Below are 18,889 nucleotides of genomic sequence, written 5' to 3' on the forward strand. Positions count from 1 at the left end.
CCGCGCGCGGATAGGAAATATTCGAGGACTGCGGCTTATTAATAAATAAACTGTTTTTAATATGTTGTTTGGGATAACGCAATTGCAAAAATCTAAAAAAATATGGTTTATTATTTATCAAAATTATTACATTTTATAGCTTATTTCATATATCGTTTATTATAAAAAAACAGTCAATAGGTTAAGTGTTTGTAATCTAAAAAGATCCATACTTCCCATCAAATGAAACAGTTTAAGACGAAATGGTCCCCTTTGGCTTGTTAGAAACAACAGAATATGTTTTACTACCTGTCGAAAGGAAGACGACAATGAAGACAATGAATAGATAGTATTGTAATCAAAGGCTTCCCCTCCCTCCTTTGATCTTACTATAAATCCAACTTTTATTAAATGAACAATAAACAGCGCATTCCGCAAGCAAGAGATGAACATATATTACATCAAATCTGAGAACAACTATGGCTCCCCCCTGCTTACTCGAAATGACGCTAACTTGAAATCCAATTCCAATCAAACGAACAATAACCAACGCCAACCAAGCAAGGGAAATGAAAATAATTTATCCAGTTGAGAACAAGTGGCTGCAACCCCCCTGCTTGTTTAAGTAATGACACAAACTGAGCATCAACTTTGAACGGGTGTTTAGTGGATAGTTTTTAATCTAAGAGTCCATCTCCCATCAATAATCATCAATAATAAATAGCGTCAGTCATAAAAAGCCTATAACCCTAGGAATAATCTGGACACTTTAGGAAATTAGTTTTCTTCATACCCGGAGCCAAGCCGGCCTATATGTTACAGGTGCATCCATACTTTATTAAATACAGACGCTATCCTTTAATGAAGCATATTAACAATATTTCATTACTGTTAACTAATATGAATTTACAAATAATCATTTATTACAGATGATTAATTATTATCAATTAATAAGAATTTAATTAAGCATCTGGTTTTGGAATCGAATTTTAATTAGATTCAAAAAACAAAAGACTTCATTAAAATTCTTTCAAAGAAAATATAATTTTTATATAGTTCTCAGTTTATTGTATTTTTCATTTGGCAAAACTGAGGGCCATGATTGAAAAATATTCGATCCAAACTTTCAAAATTGTTACATTTTTGAAGAATCTTAATACCGGACATAGTCGAAAGTTCTTAAACAAGAAAAAAGACGATGATTTGACAGTAACGCTCATCAAAAAAAAACTTTTCTCCCATACTGAAAGAATTGCAGCGTTTTTCAAATCATTTTAAAACAAGTTGCCCACGAAGCTAAAAATAGCGATGCGAACACGCGATTCCGAGGGCTAGAGAGATTTACATTCAGTTGACTAGTGAAAAAAGTATTTTATATGTTTGCAAAAGTCAAATTAAAATACAGAAAAAGATGAAAATGTAGTCATGTTTGTCGTTTGCGAGAAGAAAAAAAGACACACTAAAACTCTCTGACTAGTCCTGATCTCGTCTGCCTCGCGTCTCGTTCTGATAAGAAACACTGCATGGGACCAGTATTATCTCTTTCTGTTATCGCAGGTACTCTCCATATGTCTATTGTCTAACTCGAGTCATTTCGTATGATATATGCTTACAGGATCCCGCATCTATCTGACTTTAATTTGTCCGTACAGTCTATAACCAAGTTTACCTGTCGACTAGGGAATCTTAATTACTTGTATACTCTACCATCTGTGATAAATATATGCTTGATAAGAGGCTGTGTCAAATAATTGCAGTCGTCTGTCCTAATTTTAAAGAATCCTTACCCTTTGAAATACTCTGTATAAAACCTGTCGAACGAATAAATATAATACGTATACAGGGTCTAAATGATTTATTAGGAAAATATATATAGTTATCGGCATTTTCGATTTTATTAGAAAAGGACTTGTTCTTATGGTCGTTTCTCAGTTTATCAGTTAACCCCATTCAGACCATGATAGTGAGCTGCGACACTTTCAAATCTTGAATAACCTTTCGCAGGATGCACTGGAATTCTGGTACTGGACACTGGGATTAGAAAAGGACTTGTTAATCAACAGTTAATATTATGATCGTTTCTCAGTTATCGGTTAACCTCATTCAGACCATGATAGTGAGCTGCGACACTTTCAAATCTTGAATAACCTTTCGCAGGATGCACTGGAATTCTGGTTACTGGACACTGGGATTAGAAAAGGACTTTTTGGTCGTTTATCAGTTATCGGTTAACCTCATTCAGACCATGATAGTGAGCTGCGACACTTTCAAATCTTGAATAACCTTTCGCAGGATGCACTGGAATTCTGGTACTGGACACTGGGATTAGAAAAGGACTTCAGTTAGTCAACAGTTGATATTATGATCGTTTCTCAGTTATCATCTAACCCCATTCAGACCATGATAGTGAGCTGCGACACTTTCAAATCTTGAATAACCTTTCGCAGGATGCACTGGAATTCTGGTTACTGGACACTGGGATTAGAAAAGGACTTGTTAGTTAACAGTTAATATTATGGTCGTTTATCAGTTATCGGTTAACCTCATTCAGACCATGATAGTGAGCTGCGACACTTTCAAATCTTGAATAACCTTTCGCAGGATGCACTGGAATTCTGGTACTGGACACTGGGATTAGAAAAGGACTTCAGTTAGTCAACAGTTGATATTATGATCGTTTCTCAGTTATCATCTAACCCCATTCAGACCATGACAGTGAGCTGCGACACTTTCAAATCTTGAATAAACTTTCGCAGGATTCACTGGAATTCTGGTACTGGACACTGGGATTAGAAAAGAACTTGTTAGTTAGCAGTTAATATTATGGTCGTTTCTCAGTTATCAGTTAACCCCATTCAGACCATGACAGTGAGCTGCGACACTTTCAAATCTTGAATAAACTTTCGCAGGATGCACTGGAATTCTGGTACTGGACACTGGGATTAGAAAAGGACTTGTTAATCAACAGTTAATATTATGATCGTTTCTCAGTTATCATCTGACCACGATAGTGAGCTGCGTCACTTTTCAAATCTGGAATAACCTTTCGCAGGACGCACTGGGATTCTGGGACTTAGATTATCAACGCACTTTCTAAACATTCACAACCTCAATATCCCAGACGACAAAATAACCTTCGATTCAATTCTTGCCACAACCTTGTCACCTATCAGAGTAAAGATATTAATTAATGTCTAATTACCCAAATGCTCGGGATTTCCTTACAACAATAAACCAAGTGGTTTATCACTTGGAAATTTCTGTTCCGTCTTGACCTCATATTATCTTATCGTTTACTGTGTATTTTTAATTAGTGTTATCGATAGTGATCTGATCAAGTTATGACTTTGATTTTAAGTTTATATTTCACATTCTGCCCAAAAGATCTATTTAGTCTATTTTTGGGTGCATGTGACGTCATAGCCGCCATTTTGGTTGACTTTGAAAAAAGATTTGTCCTTGTTGTCTTTTGTCATGTCATCCAACATGGCGGTCACGTTTTTTGTCCTCTTATTCTCATGGGAAAGGATGCACACCAACAATACTACTCCGTTACGTCGCAGTGATAAAGTTATGGGCGAGATCCGAGACTGTCATGACCGCCATATTGGATAACAGAACCTTAAGCTGATCCAATATGGCGGCAGTGACGTCACACGCCCATTAATTATCAAGACCACTGATATCATGCTTTTATATTTAGACAACAAGCTGTTCATGACTCTAAGCTTGTGCTGGTCATTTACGATAAGAATTTCAACCGCAGAAAAAATCCAGTTGACTTTAAATTGTCTTAATTAATTGGCAATGTAATAATGTCAAAGTCCAGCAAATACTAGACAGTGAGTCATATATTTATATTCAAACCGCAGACAACAGATAGAGAGACAAGGAGCGAGGAGAATCATATTTTTTCTCGATGGAACTTTTTCGTTCTTTTTCTAGGTTTCTGTTGTATTGGTATATTGATCTAGGTTAAAATGTTGTTGTTTGTACCCAAGCTCAGAAAATCAGAAGTGATAGCAAACATGGTGCATTATGGTCTAACTTGAGTACAAACATATTTTGTTCATGATGCCGTATATGGTGTTGTTTGTTGTAGTAGATGCCCCCTTCTTATTAAACTCGTATGAAAAGTCTGTGTATAAGTGTATATATAACAAACGACACGATATGGTTATCCATTTTCTTACTTCTTACATGATCTCTGTTTTAGTCAATGTCAAGTGGATATTACCATCACAGATATCCGCCTAGACATTTAAGACATATCATCCAAACCTCTTTGCTCCCGTTCTTTCAGCCATGACTAATAGACTGTTTTCAGTCGGCCTCATTACATATTCATAAAACTCACTGGAGGACCATCAGTAGGTACGCTGACACCAAAACTTAGAAAATCAAAAACAATCGAAAGGGATTTTAAATTAAAACTCGAACCCCGAGGTCACATAGATGAGAGGCTAGCGCTCTCACCGCTACGCCACCCGTGCTTCCCACGCTATTATTATCACCGATTATTACACAGATGAAAGCAAAAGGCTAAAGATGCAAGGGGTGGAAATAGTCGTGTACCATATGTTTCACGTCCCCTATTTCACACCTTGCTAAACAGCCAACAGCTTTTATAGCTCTTATAACGCTCTATTTAAATATGCTGTCTGGTTTTAAAAGCTAAGGTTAACCAATAGAATGTCTGCAAGCCTGAAAAAAAAACCTATATAAAAAAACTTTTAATCCATACTAAGCAGATTTCTTTTGGCAGGCTTTGTGAGCTGTGTTACATGGTTCATCATCGCTGGTCAGACGTGAAATCCTTTCGAGTTTCTACTTCCAAGAACTAAGGGCTTTTAAAAGACCAGGTAAGACAAAAAAATACCTAGTTTTGGTTCCTCTTTTTCAGGCATGTCTAGTTGATCACATTGTTCAGCTCATTCTGCGCTTTCCTCTAGGAAATAACTTGTTTTCTTTTTTATTATTATTTTTTTGTTTTTTGTTTTGTTTTGTTTTGTTTTTGTTTTGTTTTTTGTTTTGTTTTGTTTTGTTTGTTTGTTTTGTTTTTGCTTTTTTGTTTTGCTTTGTTTTGCTTTTTTTGTTTGTTTGTTTGTTTGTTTGTGTGTGTGTGTGTGCTGAATTTTCTGATCTTTTGGAATAGTGTTTTGAAATGTCTTTTGTTAATGCGAAACGCATCCTAAATGGAAAGGTGACTATGGACATTTGGTCATAAGTGAAATAATCATCTACGGCTAAGGACCGACTATTAACCCCTCTCTCTCTCTCTCGTACGAGGTTCTTGATCAGTCTTTAAGTCCTCGAATAGCGGTGTCGTGGGCCAAAATCCGGCATAGCCGTAAAATGCTTCGCCCTGCCCGATACTGCGCTTCAGCCCTAGGCCTGGTGGTATGGTCATAGTTTACTCTACCATTTTACCCAGCAAATGAACTCTTAAAAAGATCAATTTCGAAAGGATAAGAAGGTTTTTCCAATTGCTCTCTCGTAGGTTTTTCTTTCTTTCTTAATTCCGTCCCTCCCTCCCTTCCTCCTTCCTACCTCCCTTCCTCCCTTCCTTCTTTTCTTACCTTCTTCCTTCCTTTCCTCTTCTTTTTCTTCTAACGCCTCTAGTACTTTTTATTTTTTATTTCCAAAAGTGGAACTAAAGTCCCTTAAACCATCACTGACATCATAACTAAATCGCTTACTGAAAAGGAGAAAAGCAAACTAGTAAGCAAAGCTTTTGAAATCCTACTTAAAATTAACCTCACAATCCCATACACCAAACTTTTGTATAAAAAAAACCCAGCGTTTCATTTTGAAAATTTAATTCATGATTAAACCCTTGACTAATTTTAAAACATAAGTCAGTAAGCGAGGAATTATATTATGAAAAATTGAAGTTTCCAAAACAATTTTGTCGGGTTTATTTTTGATCGAGGATTTCCCGCCACATATTCGCCTTCCTCCCACACACAGTATGTATAAGGTTTCAGCATATTAGATCTGAAATAATACTGTGGTTATAGAAGCATAGAATCTTTTGACCACCCACTGACTCGCTCCATTCATTCATTTTCACCATTTACACATGAACCACAATGTTTTCTTTGTGATTAGCCGGTCGAGAACTGTCTCGAAATCGAACGCTTTCTTAATACGACCATACCTGCTTACTTTTATCCATCTTCAAAACAATTACGAGACGTTAAATTTGGTGTTATAGGAAATGTATTGACTCACGAATAATTGCTCAAAGACTTCTTCAACATCCTTTCATTTTGGTCCTGGTTGTTCATCCTATAAGATGTTCGTCCCCAGCTGGTTGTCCCGCTCAACCGCAATGTATTATGGGGGGTTTGAAAATGTGTGCTTGGGACGGATGGAGGGGGGGGCGGGGGGGGGGGGGGGGGGGGTTGGATTTTAGGGAGCTAGCTAGGTAGCTGATCCCCTGAACCTTTATTAGTCTTTAGTAACAATAATTTTCTATATATTTCGGAGCAGCGCGCCTCCATTTGTGTTTCATCTCCATCCCTCTTCCTCTCTTCTCTCGCACACACACACCACGCACATTTACACAATACACTCATTGCATACTTTTTCGCTGAGTCATCTTATTACACTGCCCACTTCTAACACAGACAATATTAGTTAAGCTCAATAAATCAGGTTAACCAACAAAACATAATGCGCGGCTGCGGATGTCTGATACGGAATGTTTGTAGTGTACCACAAAAACCATACTTTAGATCTAGTCATTGATCAAGAAGGAATAAGAAGCATTCGGAAGATTCTTGATATACGATTAAGAAGTGTCCAGAAGTCGAGTCTGCTTAAGTCTGGATTATATTGAGGTATTTTGAGGTATAACTATTCCAAACAAATTTTATTGATTTTTACAAATTCCCTCTTACAGAATTATTTCTTTTTACAAAATTTAAATATTTCGGTTTTTAAAAAAATTCACTATTTGGTTCCTGAGTTATGTTTTTTTAAATAAACATTTTTGATGGCATACCAAGGGTTCTGATGTTGTCATAGCAACGTCTGACCTCGTTTTTTCATTCTCATTGTGATCTTTGGTTTATAGTCTTTGGCTTTGTAGGTTTACTTGCTGTCATATTATAGCCATGATAATTTTTTTAGTTCATAATGTGAAGGCACAAAACACTTTCCAGCCTCCTTAAGTAGAATCCCATACTTTAGTTCTTTCTTTATTTGCACTCATGATATACTTTACAATAACAAAATAGATGATAAATTAACACGTTTCAACTAATAAAGAAGGTAAAATATAGATAGTGAGAAAAATAATTATGAAGTGCTGGGGAGCTGAAGTAACAAAAGTTTTCGAAGCCAGCTCCCCATCATTCACTTATAAATGACAATATTAAATATGATATACAGATACGTGAATTGCTTTAGTAAAATGAAAGAGATATACAGAATTAGTCAAATGAATCCAAACAGCTATTTTTCAAAGTTTTAGAAAACATACGGCTTTCTTATGATGGCCACCAAAGGCGGTTTGGACTTGGAACTTGTATAGAAGCGAGGACGCATGCCCATGCAAATTAATATAGTTCGTTATGTCATCAGAATCGAAAAGAATTATACATTAAATAAAGTTATTGCGTCAGAGACAAAGAGTTCAAGTCCTAATCAAACCTAAAGACCAGCTTAATCCTTTTTCTAGTTGACCCTAGATCCTTTGCTTGAGCAATAAGATTGGCGAAGGCGCACGCACGCGTCTGTGAACTCCCGCCAAATGAGGGCGTTAAAAATGCTCGTCTCCCCTTCTGTCTGTAAGGATTTCCGCTATTTAAACTATTCATGTTTCTAATCGCGCCCTTTAACGTAAAAAAATCTGTAATAGTAAGGTGCGTGGAGTTAAACAATCAAGAAGGGATGTAAAACTCAGATAAACAGCCCAAAATAAGCAAAGCTCGGTGTTAAGTTAAGAAATGCGAACGAAGAAACGCCAGAAGCTACAATTAGTGTAGTTATTGCAATTGAGTACGAGAAACAAAATCCTTCTAATATTTAGACACATCGTTCAGCTATATCTCTAGAGACTAAAAAGTGCCAACCCTCAACCAAAAAAAAAAGCGACGGTTCCTATAGCAACCCCATGAACCTTTTTACGAATTCTCTTCGTCAGCCGCAAAATAACGGCTTTTAGCTCAAGAAGGGGTTTGACATATTAAGGCAAATCAATTAAAAACTAGACGCATATCTGCGTGAACTCGGGCTTCATAGCAGAAAATCGAAAGAATTCTTCGTGAACATTGTCACCCTTTTAGATGGTGCAAAGTCTGTGCAAAATCACGCGTGCTAAAAATGTTGAGGGAGTTAGACTCCATATTATTCATTACTTGAAACAGCGACGAGTCTTTCCCCATATCCGCCATTACTCATTACTCATGTGCTCATTGCTGACTCTACGCATGCGCATAGACGCGTGCACTTTAGGGTTTCGAGGGCGATTTGTGACTGAAGAAAAAAAAAACAAAGCCCACTTTATACCTCGGGCATTACTTCGAAAGCCCGAGTAATAAATTCTGAAATTTAAACCATGAGATAAGCTTTCTAATTGAACTGATATCCTTGAAGGTTCGAGCGATTCATTTGGTTCGTTCAGTGTTTCATCATGAATCTCCGCCCTCATAAGGCTGTCTCTAATCATGAATGAAACCAAAATGTTCGATAGCTCCCAAAACTGGAACTATCGTAACAGAAACAGCGCAAAAAAATACGAACACCTTGATAACATCCATGCATCACATAAACAAACATACAAACAAACCATTCTTATGTAACGCACCAAATGAACTAGAAAGGTTATCATTCTCCAACCTAGATTTCTGCAAGCAAAAATTTCAAACGAATAGGTTAGTGAAGGCTATTCCGATTATATCTGGAAGGATTTACATTCAAGTTTGTCGATCAGCGATAGCCAACATGAAATAACGAAATTAAACAACGGTGCGCGAAAATCAATCTAATATGCATGCTTTTTCTGGGATAGGGGAGTTTCTAGATCTACGAACACTTGATTACTTTAATTTATTTTATCTTTGTTTCTTGAGAAATGAGGGTAATTCCAGGGCGGTTATAGTATGTAATCATTTTAGATTGACCATGTTGTATTGAATTTCAGCGAGGGTATCATATTAACATTAGATATGCCAAAACCAGTAGTCAAACAAGTATACAGGCTGCAAATGCGATATTTTACTCATGGTTCTCTCTTTGGCTTATTCTAAAGGGTTTAGAAGTGAAGGGCGTTTTATGAACAAGTTTATCGTCGCTTGTTTACAAGACTGGACTCAGTTACCGTGAAATTTGTACTTGAAGGTGAGAAGCGACGTCTTGTATTTATGTTCTCATAACGTTCTCTCAGTCACGACAACATGGAACTTCAGTGCTGTACGCAACACAGAAAAATACACTTAACCTTTGAAATTTTTCCAAAACCCTACCGCACTAACATGGTAGAACTTGTTCATCAATGTGCCTCCACTTCAATTCAACTCGCTAGACTTTTCTAGCTCTAGTGGAGACAGCATAAGTATTGAATAGAAATGTAGGTGGTCTTTGATATAAAAACCTATAAACTGTTGTGATTTAGTACGCCGTAAAACTGATAAATCCAGTGTTGTCTTTACTAACTGAGAATTCCTTTGCTATTCTTAGAAAATTAAGTTTATACTAGCGACTTTAGGAAGTGCCCATACAGTGAACGTTTCCAACCTTGATGTTTTGAATGCGACGACTATATTTAATGAAAATTAGTAAAACTTTAAACAGATAATCCAAATTTTTATCTGCTCTCGATCTTATTTTAAATGTATGTAACAAGCGCATAAGTACATATAGCCGGGTCTTTCAAGAATCTCACTGTGCGTTGAGGTTAGAAAAAAAAAACAGTTGAAAATGGATCAAATTAGTAAAGATTTCAATTTTGACCGAGAGGGCAACTTGGCAACTCTCAAAAGAATCATGCTTTTTCGTTTTCATTTCGCGCCAAGAAAAGACCTGACTGACACATGTAAAACTATACACTGAGGGTTGTTGGCCCTGCACTAAGTAGAGCCAATAAACTGGCTCTACGACTTTAGCTTCGTAGTTTTAGCAGGATAAAGCATTGTGTTAATTAGTTTTTATTTCTTGTTTTTATTTCTATAGCTTTTTTTTGCATTTCTTGACATTTTATTAAGCACATATTGCTTTTTTCTCGCATAAATCAAATTTCATATCATGCGTTCCTGTTTTTTCTTCTTTTCTTTGCCAAAATATCATAATAAAAACAAGTATAATCTAGATCTGTTGCGCACTTTCGTTTACAGAAACGAACACTAAAAGTTAGAGAAAAATCTTTATTTCAAGAAGCACATCTTTTCTCCTGATGTTCACAATCGATCACCGAATCAACTGGAAAACGTCGAGAATTTCAAATTCCTCAGCAATGTAGAATAAGAATTAAGCTTTTTAATATCTCGCTCAAGTATTTTTTGTGGTGTGAACTCTCGTTGCCCTCTGCGTAGGCGAAACGTCTGATCATTACTTTAGATATGTGCGTTAAAGTGATTCCAGAATAAGCCGCAAATAAATCCTGTTTTTCGTAGTATAGAGAGATTTTACGACAGTCGTCCGGCTGTCGGATGAAAAAGGGCATTTTTCTCCTTTTGTAATGAAATATTTTTTTTACTCTGTTTTATTTTCTCATGAAAATGGTTGAAGAGCTGTTACGTGAAGAACAGACATGTCATGAAATAAGCAACAGTTACGTCACGATAGTGTCTAAGAGAAAGCCCCATAGTGGAAAGTGGCCGCAACATTTTGGCGCAAACGGAAACGTTTGTACTAAATACACCTGAACCTAAAAAGCCTTCCAGAATCCCGACATCGACTTATCTCGCCGGGTCATGTCAATATGTGACAGGAACCGTAGAGGGCAGGGGCCAATTACAAAATTACACTCCCCCCTCCCAAACACGGAATTTTAACATGAAATATCGTAACTGACAAATAAGAATTTCGTCTTAAAAACTCCGTGACTCAAATCAGATAGTATATCGCACTCTAAGAGCCTAAAATTACTTTGCTTATTATAGCACTGCAATATTCTTTAATAAGACATGACTGGAGTTAATTGCTTAACACACGGCGCGCAATGATGTGGTATGTCACGTGACCAATAATATTATTCAAGGAGTGTTGTTTCTTTCAGTTTCGAGTGGAGTCGCCTCGCAAGAATACCAAAGGACCTTGGCTAACTTGCTAAGCAAAAAATATATTTTCATCTTTTCCGCTTGTATAGGTAAGCAATATTCGTTTATTTGAATAGTATATCCTCTACGCTTTGCCTTGATTGACTGGATTGCTTGCCTTGTTTGTTTGTTTCATTCTGTGTATTTGTTTAGTGCTCCCGCAATATCCTCTATTTTATCACAATCACCTGCTAATTTCCCTTGGACCTCCCTATATAAAGCTTTTTACTCTAATTCTCAGTATTTTTTGTTGTTGTTTTTGTTACTCTGCTAATCCTTCGATCCACCGAGCAGCGATTCTCTGTCACAAAACTTTCACTTTTTTTCCTGTTAGCTTGAACTACAACTATTCTCCCTTATGTAATTAATTTCCAACATATATCTTTTAAAAGAAAAATATAAAACTAAACCCAAATTCACAATACGGGAGCCAATGTTTCGTGGTCATTCAAAGGAATTCAACGATTGTATATCATAGTCACACCGTTCAAAATAGCCCAGTGTTCGCTGACACCACAAAACCAAGTATTCTAGTCCATACAATAGATGTCTGTAGCGTAGAGACCATTGTCTGGTCACCATGTCATGGACCCTTCTAGAAACGTTAGAAATCGCCCAGTTTTTGAAGGTTTACTTAGTTCTTAAATTGAGAAGTAGCGACAAGCAGCCATTTCAAATTATATTGAATGCGAAAATACAATAGAAAAAATATACTTTTTTCTCAATGGAATATTTGCAAGTTTTTTTCGATCCTTATCCAATAGCCATTCCGAGTTTCTGGGAAAAACTGGGTCAAGTTGGCATTGCAATGCATTTTGGGGCTGTTTAAGGAACATATTTCCAAAATGGCGTCTATTCGTCCCCTAAAACAGCCCCACAATGCTCCATAATGCCAACTCGACCCAGTTTTTTTCCTCCACCTCAAAGTGGCTAATATTCCGATTTGAATAGACCTTTTCGGCTTAGGCGTAATGTTCCTCATTTCATACTACGTGTCATTCTCTTGAAAATGAATTCTTTGCTCGAGCTGTATACATATTTTGGGTTAGAATTTTGTAAGACCCAAAGTGTTGGCCCGGCCAGGGCTTGAACCCTTAATCTCCTGCACAACAGTCCGCCTGCCCAACCAAATAATCCAATCAACGTCCCAGACCGTATTCTTTTAATATACCAAGTTTTCGTGAGCTTTAGTTAAATCTCTTTATTAGAGTCAGTCAACCAGCCTTACGCAGAGATACATTTGCCAATAAGTCACGTCAATCGAAATATCACGTTATTTAACAGAGCCTTTGTCTTTGCCTTTATATGCAACCTTAGATTCCGTTTAGTTCTGAAATGTGCCATCAAACGCTATAATTTTTTTGCTTTTGTTCTTTTGTTTTTTGTTTTGTTGTTGTTGTTGGGTTTTTTTGTTTGTTTTGTTTTGTTTTGTTTTGTTTTGTTGTTGTTTTCTTTTTTTTGGTTTTGTTTTGTTTTTGTTTTGTCTTTCTTTTCTTTTCTTTTCTTTTTGTTTTGTTTTTGTTTTGTTTTTGTTTCGTTTTCTTTTTGTTTTCTTTTTGTTTTCTTTTTGTTTTCTTTTTGTTTTCTTTTTGTTTTCTTTTTGTTTTGTTTTGTTTTCGTTTGTTTGTTTTTTTTATTCTGGAATATTCAAAAACTGGATGGTTTTGGATGAAAACATTCAGAAATACACCTCTTCACCTTCGTATGCAAATCCCCGCGCCCATTTCAGACCACGTGACATTCCCCTGAAAATTGTTCTTTTATGATGAACAATTAAAAATATTTACATATGAAAGAATCAACTCCCAAGAATGGCATCACGTTGTCCGTAAAGTGGGACAACGAACAACGAAAGTAGAAACGTCTATTCTCACTTTTTTTTGTTTTTTGTTTGGGTTCAGAACGAACGGGTGATGAAGAATGTATGAGACTGAAAATTTGTTGAAAAATTAACTTAAACCATGTGTAGAGTTAACATTGCTCACTGCGTGTTTGTCGACTGCTCGCGTGATTGGCTCATTAAACCAATAACTGACTGAACATTGTCTTTTAACAAGCTAAAGTACCTTACTCTTACCTGACAAACTAGAGTCAAATCTTCACGACATTGTGAGATACCTATACAACATTATCTAATATGCATATTTGGCGGGAAGCGAGATACATACATATGTATTCTTGTCAGAATATAAAGATCGAATTCTGGATAACCAACCCTTGCCCGTAGCAAGTGTTTTGAATAATTAGCATTTTCTCTTACGGTGGAGGTCATTCTCCCTGGCGCGACTCGAGTTCTTGACCCTTACATAATGAGACGACAACATCTCCTACACTCCCCAGAGCTCTGTCATTCACTGCTTAACCAAGGTGAAATTTTCAGACGAATTTAAAACGTGGAATAGATCCATTGGATATGACGTCAAAGCAGCTCAATTTGGAGAACAAAACAAAAGAATTTAAATTCAACGAGAATGCATGGGAAACCTATTGTTATGTCCTTCAAATTGAGCTGCGGGTCTATACCTGCATGCTTCTTTTTTTCTCTGAAGAATGTCAATGTCGTAATCGTTGCCGTCATTGTCAATGTCAATGAGTCAGGGTAAAGAGGATTTTTTTTGTTTGCAACATTATACTTATCCTTCTATGTTTTAAGTGGTGTATAGTCACTGTTAACTGAAAATTAATGGACTCGAGTAGGCGGTCAAATATTTCGGCCGGTTTGTTAGCGTTTAGTATCCGAGTAGATGGGGCAATAAGTCGATTGCTAGAAATGAAATATATTGTTTTTCCTGGGAGGGCAATAAAGTTAATACGTCTTATCCCTCTTGAAGTAAAGTCATTATCATAATCCGACATCGCCATCATCATCATCGTCGTCGTCGTCGTCAAACTGAAAAACATCGCCTAGTCACAGCATTAGTGTCAGTGTCATCATCAGCATCAGTGTCATCATCATCAACATCATGCAAGCTGAAAATAATATTGCCTCATCACTGCATCATCATCATCATCATCATGCATCATATAACCACATCACATTCATCGATCAACATAAATCATCATCATCATTATTAACATTAACACCACCGCACTAAGATCATCGTTATCATTATCACCACTTAACCTGTCCATCGTCATCATAGAATAAACCAGACAGTCTTATTCGAGTATGGCTTTACAGTAGATCAAAGTTTAGGTGATTATCATCGTCAACATCTTCTTCGTAGTCATACCCCCATAATCCCACTGATGCGGTTTAACAGTTATTGGCCGAAGGCGAAATGATTATCAGTGAATCAGTTTACCGAGCGGTGAGTCTTCAAGGGCAGGTTTAATATTCTCCATCATCACTGAGCCTGAGGGAAATAACTGTTTTAGTTTAATTTTAGACTTATAAACCAGAAGAAATAGAAAAATCAGGGTTAAAAAACGTTTTGGTATTACTTCCGCTTTGGCAAACTTTGGAAAACCTCATAATCACCTATCGAGCAGTGACTGATTATATGTCTCATAATCACTGGTCACTCGACCAATCACAGCACGCGAAACTCTTATATTCAAGTCTTTGATTATACTGTAATTATCATTAAGAAGAAATAACTAGCTAAAAACTAGTGTGAGCTGCGTCGGTGTTTCTAATGAAACAGTAATGATAAAAGGGTAAATTATACACCGTGAAAAGATAAAAAAATTTACTAACGTTTCGGACGCTAGTCCTTCGTCGGAGTAAAAGAGGCGTCCGAAACGTTAGAAAGTTTTTTCTTCTTTTCACGGTGTATAATTTACCCTTTTATCATTACTGTAATTATCATTGATCAACCGCGTCATCGTTTTTTGGTAGCATCGTACACCACCATCAACAGCAGTGCCACTGTAGTAGTACCACCACCATCTCCGTTATCATTATCTTCATTACTAACATCATCGTCATCTTCACCACCATCATTAACACCATCAAGCATGGTATCACCCGCGGGCCTTTAAAAAATGTATCCTAAGGCTTTATTTATATTACCAATAAGTTAGTTTAGTGTTGATGATTATCCAACCACTTCCAATTCTAGTCATATAGATAACCATAGGAGTCACTTGTAACCCAAAAAAGGTTAAATACCCATATAGTGTTCAACATTTTGATCATGTCGATCATGCTGGCAATCTCCTGGTGAAACTATTAGAAAAGCTATCTGATTACATGCATTGAGTATAAATCTTGTTGAAGCTAGGGTTTTTTGAGCCGGAAAGAAAACAAAAACAGAGAGTCCAAAGTATTGAAGACAAATCGTTAATAAATCGTTGACATTTTCAAAGAAATATGTCATCGTAATAGACCAATCGTTTCCTTGGGCATAATGTTACCCATTTCAGACCACATGTCATTCTCTTGAGAATAAGATTTTTTGTTTTAGTTGTATCCATATTCATGTGTCTTCTCATACGCAGCCGTTAAACAAAGAAACGTCATTCAAAACATCCCCACAATGCACTGCAGTGCCAACTCACCCCAGTTTTCCCGCAACCTCGGAATGGCTTATTTAAAAAAAAATTAAAGAGCTTAACCCAGGCACAAGCAAGAGGATCAAAATTTTCCTTTCCTTATGCTTGCATAGCTTGTGCCTGGTTACGTTTCTGGTTTCATTAAAAAAATAAACAGAAAACACACATTAAAACACTAGAACAGAACACGCAATGACAGCCTGAGTGGTTTTGCTCGTTAGTACTGTGAAGCACCTCTACGCAACCTGAATAACTTGCCTCCTTAACACTTTCCATCTTTCGTCTCCACCAGTTCCCATCCCACAGCTGTTTTTCATCTTCGTAAGTTGCTCCGTATCGTTGTAGGTTGATTAGCGCTCACAAAGTGATGATAGATGGATACACAAGCATTCCGATCGTAACAGTTAATAGAGGAGGTCTGCGTGCTTTGACTGGTCTCATAACCCTCACAGTCGTCTCTGCTGCGCAATTGTTTTCATCTAAATAGATTAAATACGCTTCGTTAGAACTGCTCTCTTAACTATTCCTGGCACCTAAAGACTCCTGTTCTGTTATATAAGAGCTCTGTTTGTTTCTGCAGGCTGACTTGATCGTGGATTCGAAGAGACTTGGACAAGATTTGGAAATCATTCTTTAGTAAGCGCAAAACAAGGTAACCAAAAACACTTTACGCTTCTAAAACTAGACTTTTCTTCTCTAGATTAATGTATTGCTTGAAGACTATACTAGATCTAGTCCTTCTGCTAAGTTTTAGAGTACTATTATATAAAGCCTATTATCTTTCTTTAAGGGAAAAAATGCTCAAGTTATTTAGTTCGCTTACGGTTGTATATGCCTCATTCAATTGACAGTAGTTTTTAAGTGGCTGTAACGTTAATAATAACAATAACTTAATTTATATAGCGCACATATCCTGCGCTTTACCTTAAAGCGTACAGAGAACTGTCGCATTTTTGCACCTAATTGCTTCTAAATATCTTAAAAATTGATCAATGTTAACAGATTTATTAGCAGGACAAATAGATCGAAACAATTTTAGCCACAGACGCACTAGACTTAAAAGAGCATCCCAGAGCTATAAAGTCAATGTCATTATTCTCATAAATGTTAGGACATAGACAAGTTCAACAAAGGTCTTGTCTTATGTATTGATTCGACGGTTAATAATTATGGCTTATTCTAATAGTCTCTTCCTATCTGTGATAATAAACTTTAGTAATGTATTGGAATTATTAATATTTCTAATCTCCCAAAAACAGACAAAGAGGTACTGATAAACAAGTGAAATAATGAGGAGCTTATAATCCGATTGTAAATCGAAAACAGGACAACAACTCTTAACAACACATACTAATTAATAAAGTACAATTCGATTGGTCAAATAATATGCATCAAAATATAGCTGTTATGCACAGCTGAGCCGTACATCGGTCCTCGCGAATTGTTATATCCCTTAAGCGAGAATGGTCCATTTTTGACGTAAAGACAGACAAATTAGTTAATCTTATCGAAAGGATGAAATGAAAACCTCTATCGGTTGTCGGTGTGTTAAGGCTATCGTCTAGTCGTCATTTGACCCGTAACGTGAATATTAATAGTCAAGCGAAGATCTTTCTATTCACTACGTTCATGTTATTAAGATTTTGACTTTGAGTATTATTCATTCACCGTGGGTAGTTTTCCGTGCATTGTACCTACCTTCACAAAGCGACAGCTTCCACCGACTGTGCGATCTTACTATGTGGTCCATTTGTCAAGGTCAATTACTTGTGTGTAGTTTTTGGACCATTGTAACTACCTTTCGAAAGCGACCGCTTCTTAACCGACCATGCGAACTTTCTGGTCGGATATATAGTGTCTTTGCACCATCGAAACTAACTTTCTAAAGCGACCGCTTCCTAACTGACCGAACGACCTTTCCGGCTCATTTCTCAATCCAATTTTCGTGCTCTTTTTAGTACAATTTTGTTAATCTTCCTGCTTAGCGCTCGATTATACAAACCGGTTTTAAAAGTTTTTATCCACGACCTCTCAAAATCGACCATTATGTTTTGTTAGCATGGCGGTCTTTTATGAAAGGTCAGTCTGGTCATGTTTTAGTCGAGCTAAGCTTGTTTCTCTTTAGTTGGATGAGTTTGCTTTACATGTTTGTTTCAAATGCACAGTTATATTTTCATGCAAAAAAGAAAGGAAAGGAAGGAAGGAAGGAAGGAAGGAAGGAAGGAAGAAAGAAACAAGAAAGAAAGAAAGAAACGAAAGAAGCTAAAAGCAAGAATCAGTGTGCATCTCGTTAAATCTTAATATCACTTATTTTTCTATTGGGTTTAATAATATAATTCTTCCGTTATTCTGAAACGCTTCAACTACACATAGTAAGAACCTAAAGAGAGACTCTTACGTTCTCTTGAAGAACGTCGGTATATTTGGAGTAAAAAAAACAAACATATGTGAATGAATTCAGATAAATATATCTATAAAAATAAACCACTCTCTCTTTTAAAACAAGAACATTTATACCGGAGATATCTTGAGAATCAGGGATCAGAGCATTTGGTTATCAAAATCAAGAAAGAAAAAAACATTGAAGTCTGAGTAGATACTTTAGCATTAGCGTCATGTTTTCAAACATGTTGTTCCGGTACTTGAAAATATGATTATTTCATTTTTTCTCTTTTCTTTTTTTCTTTTTTCTTTTTTTCTTTTCTCATCTTCTCATCTTCTTCTTTTACCTTTCCATTCCTTTCTTTTCCATATTTCTTTTCCTTCCCTTCCCTTCCCTTTCCTTTCCTTTCCTTTCCTTTCCTTTCCTTTCCTTTCCTTTCCTTTCCTTTCCTTTCCTTTCCTTTCCTTTCCTTTCCTTTCCTTTCCTTTCCTTTCCTTTCCTTTCTTTTCCTTTCCTTTCCTTTCCCTTCCTTTCCTTTCCTTTTCCTTCCTTTTATTTGACACCAACCTCTTTTCGGAATAGTGCACGATTTCTAACTCAATGCCATTCATATTTTTCCTCTTCGGAATTCCCTCATGAAGCTCACAGCAAAGTAATTTACTTCTATAGTTTCTACTTCCTATCGAGACGACACTAGATATCCCTGGCGAATACAAGGTGCCAAAACCAGACAAGAATCTACAGAGCGCTTACTAAAAACTATTTA

At 36.6% G+C, this 18,889-nt stretch overlaps 1 protein-coding gene across 4 annotated transcripts in view; it reads left to right on the forward strand.

The window, feature by feature from the left end:
- The first annotated feature begins 4,715 nt into the window (after positions 1 to 4,715).
- Positions 4,716 to 18,889, forward strand: part of LOC116286840 (cartilage oligomeric matrix protein) — a 58,258-nt gene continuing 44,084 nt past the window's right edge. For 2 of the 4 annotated variants that reach the window (XM_089037439.1, XM_089037433.1), the window contains exons 1-3: positions 9,159 to 9,327; positions 11,204 to 11,293; positions 16,321 to 16,392. The gene's annotated coding sequence lies outside the window, so the exon portion shown is untranslated. Of the gene's footprint in view, positions 4,842 to 9,158; positions 9,328 to 11,203; positions 11,294 to 16,320; positions 16,393 to 18,889 lie in introns of those variants that run through there. The other 2 variants (XM_089037434.1, XM_089037435.1) reach the window with 2 other exon arrangements.

The sequence above is a fragment of the Actinia tenebrosa genome, unplaced genomic scaffold, assembly GCF_029948245.1.
Source record: "Actinia tenebrosa isolate PJP-AT-01 unplaced genomic scaffold, QUT_ActTen_1.0 PGA_scaffold5__44_contigs__length_20552954, whole genome shotgun sequence".
Taxonomy (NCBI): domain Eukaryota; kingdom Metazoa; phylum Cnidaria; class Anthozoa; order Actiniaria; family Actiniidae; genus Actinia; species Actinia tenebrosa.